Source organism: Marmota marmota, unplaced genomic scaffold (assembly GCF_001458135.2).
Source record: "Marmota marmota marmota unplaced genomic scaffold, marMar, whole genome shotgun sequence".
NCBI lineage: Eukaryota > Metazoa > Chordata > Mammalia > Rodentia > Sciuridae > Marmota > Marmota marmota.
Genome location: NW_025999842.1, coordinates 3,131,248 through 3,135,343, shown reverse-complemented (window position 1 = coordinate 3,135,343; position 4,096 = coordinate 3,131,248).

Sequence of the window (4,096 nt, the reverse complement as noted above, 5' to 3'; positions counted from 1 at the left end):
TAGGGGCCGGTTCTCTTAAATATCTAACAAACTAAAATTGTTGGAGGGTCCTGCCATACATTTGGGAAAAGAGCTTTCAGGACCTGGCAGCCTAGGCAGAGCCCCTAAGTTAAATGTGGTTTTAACAGTAGAATAGAATGACTGTGGGAAAGAAGATTCAATGGAATCCAGAAAACGGTGTCTAGAACAAATTTGCCTGGAGTCGTAGGAGCTTCAGGTCTGAGAGTCACAGGATAAAATAGGTCTCTGCTCTGAAGTCACCTCCTCAGTATACCCAGTGTGGTTGGAAGCATGGTAGGTGCTGAAAATATATTAGTTGAGTCATTCTCCAACTGGTTTCTAAAATATTAGACCTCTTCCTTTCTCAGGACCTTTACCTGCTTTATTTGTCTTCCTCATTTTTACCAAAGTCTGACAGTTTATTATGCATCATCTATCTACTGTCTGGCCGCCACTAGAATGAAAGATCAACAAGGCAAAAACTTGATCGAATCCACAGAATCTGTAACAGCACATAGCATGTGGTAGATCCTCAGTAATTATTTGTTGAAAAAAAAATGAAACAGTATTTTTTTGGGGGGGGAAATCAGTGATTCCAGTTGCTGCTTGTTTCTAATATTAATGATTTCATATACTGTTTTAGTCAGTTTTTTTCCACCACAAATTAGAACAAATTTAGAGGAGGAAAAGTTTATTTTGGGCTCACAGTTTCTGAGGGTTAGTCCTTAGTTGGCCAGCTCCATTGCTCTGAGCCCAAGATGAGACATAACATCATGGCGGAAGGGCATGGTAGGTGAAAGCAGCTCAGAACATGACACCAGGAAGCAGACGGGGTGGGGGGTCAAATAAAGCTCAGCTCACAAAATATATACCCCAAAGGCACGTCCCCAGTGACTTACCTCCTCCAGCCATACCCTACCTGCCTATAGTTACCACCCAATTGATCTCTCACTAGGTTAAGGCTCTTGTAACCCAATCATTTCACTTCTAAACTTTCCTGCATTGTCTTTTAGGGGACATATGAGCTTTTGGGGGACACCTAATATCTAAATGATAACATATATTTAGTTTTCTGGGAGTTTGAGTTAAGAGTAAGAAATCGGATGAAACCAGAGGCAAGTGGCTGGAAAAGCCCTGCACCTGGGACCATGAGGGAAAAGACCTCCTGAAGCCTATTCACCCTCTGCTCATCGCTGGGGGTTGTAACAATGACTCTGAATCAAGATGCAGTTTGTCTTCATTTTTCATCCAGTTATCATTTGCTCATGTATTTGGTGAACTACTCAACTAATATGTTCTCAGCACCTACCACACCTCAGACCATACTGGGTATACTGAGGATCAGATAATTCAGTAACACTTTTTCCTTCATGTCACACATTTACAAAACATGAGCTGATAGGTACTTTGGACAGAGAGTTAAGAGAATACAGCTGTGGTACAATTAATTCTTCTTAGGAATGCTGTTCCAGTAAATATTTCAGAGAGGCAATATTTAGATAGAGGCTTTAAGGATGAGCAGAAATTTTTCTAATAAATGCCACTGTCTTCTCCCTCACCTCCACCCCTATATTTACCATGCAACATTGAATCATGACTGTGCTACCTGGTAGCCCCATTCAGTAATTAAGATTGATGACCCCAGTAACCCTATTTCTTATATCCTGGTGGATGAATCTATAACTTTCTGGTGGCCTTGGTCCTCCAGCTCTACTTTACTCCAGACAGGACACTATGGGACCTTGGGTATATTGCCTTAACCTTAAAGTCTTAGATTCCTCATTTGAAAAATGCAAACCATATAATCTTTAAACTACTTTTTAGCTCTAGAATTCCTTGATCCATGATTAAGAAAGTGCGCTTGAGCATCATCTGGCACCCACAGTGAGTCTGAGATGTAGCATGGTGGATGGAGAATTCCTTTCAAAATTTGGAGGCTTGGACAATCTCTGGTTTCTTGGTGAATTCTAGGAAATTATGCAAAACTGAAGCTGCCAAAAAGACTTTTTTCCTTAAGACTCTGCTAATTATAAATAGCTTAATACTTTGACAACGAGCACATTTCATTTAAACATGACATGCTTATAACTGCCCCACACTCTGGAACAGGAAAATAGTGGCCTATTAATTGCATCCATCTGCTCTGATCCAACCATGGTCCATCTACATGAATATGTACATGTATGTGTACACACATTTGCTACATAGATGCTTTTGTTGGCATAATTACAGCCATCTTCCTTTCCCTTACCCCCACTTTATGAATACAGTTGTTATTCCCAAGAAATAGAAAGTAGCCTGAAATAAAACCTACTGGCCTGGAGACTTGCCAGTCTCTCCTTGTTCTCTCATTGAGAGATAAGAGACAACTTACTAGTCCCTGAGATGGGGGTGTACTAGTTTCCCTGTTCTCTCCTTGAGAAGATAAAGGGACATGCTGGTGTTCCTGTTTCCCCTTCTGAGAGAAGGAAAACTGCCTGTCTCTGTTCCCAAGAAACAAACTTTTGCCTTCCATAAGATCAGGGGATGCTTACTATGTCATTCAAGGCTAAACCTGCCCCCAACGTGCGCCCATGATTCTAGCCTATATAAGGTAACATTCAAGGAGGAGGTACTGCTGCTCTTCCTCACTTGCTGCTGCAGTCCCTCTCTCTGCGCAGAGCAGCCTTGTCAGGCTCCTAACAATAAACCCGCTTCTTATCCCAGGTGTGTGTATGTGTCATTAGTCCTGTGCCCCTTTTCTTTCAGCTTTAATGCCACTTACTGGGTAGATGTAGTCAGAACAGCTTCCATTAGGTACCTAGTGCATGAGGACCTCACCATGAAGGATGCTGCTCCTAATGAATGGCATGCTGTGTCACTGAAACTTTCTCTACGACACAGGATTAAATGAACTTGGCCTCCCATTATTATCATGTGATGGGCTTTTTTTAATTCCTAAATTCAACCTTTTATTTCAGGCAAAGTGACAAAAGTACAAACAACTAATTGTTGACTCGACAACTGCTCTAGTCAAAACAGACTGTTCATGTGTTGTTTTTCTTTGTTCCATTAGAATTTAAAAATCCCTATTTCTTTCAATTAAATCTGGGACCACCAATATGCTTCTGGAACTCCATTTAGTTATTAAATGGGATGTGTGCTATTATAGAGCTGAGAAAACTCATTGTTTTATACTTGGGTTTATCATTAAAGATTAAAAATGCTAATGGAATCATAATTTGGGGCTTTAATGAGAATACTATTCCAATGTTTTTGTAGAAGTATTTTATTTTTCTTCAAATAAAATATCAGTTACAATAATATATAGAAATTTTTCACTTCTCAAGTTAGCAAAATCTAAAAGTATGATAATACACTTAATTGCAGAGGGTGTTGGGGAGACAGGTGCTCTTGTATTTTTGGTAAGATATAAACTGGCAGAATCTCTCTTGATGGCAATTTGGCAAAACTATTCAAAATTTAAAATTTACAAGGCATTAAGTGGGGCTGAGAAAAGTGGTTCCCAGGGTGTAGGAGTAGAGATGAGCAGGGTACAGAGGGTGAGCAGGCATGGGAGTCAGAGCCCAAGCAGGGTGAGAAGGGAGTCCGAGTGAGTGGATGGTAGTAGGAGTAGTCCACTGAAGGGCCTCAGAACCCAGGTGGGATGAGGAGTAGGGTGGCTTGGCACAGAGTGTCAGAGACAAGCAGGGCGAGGAGACTGTCCTTGGGGGACTTTAGAACAAGGTCAAAACCCAGCAGAAGCCAGTCATGGTAGTGTGTACTTATAGTCCCAGCCATGCAGGTGCAGATGACTAAAGCATGTGCAAAACTTGAACCTTAGAGTTTGTGGCAACCTAGTGAGACCCGGTCTCAAACAGAAAGCCAATTAAACAAACAAATAACAGCAACAACAAAAACTCAGTGGAGTTTTAGTGCAGGGTTTTGGAGCCTTCAAGGTAGTGTTAAGATGCAGGGAGGAGGGAGATGCTAGCATAAAGGGTCTGGAGAAGGGTAGCCTGCTGGGGGTTTGATCAAATTTGATGGAGTATAATGTGAGCCAGGATTCTCAAAGTTGCAGAATGAGTTTCAGACTTGGAAAAGTCTCATGATGTTG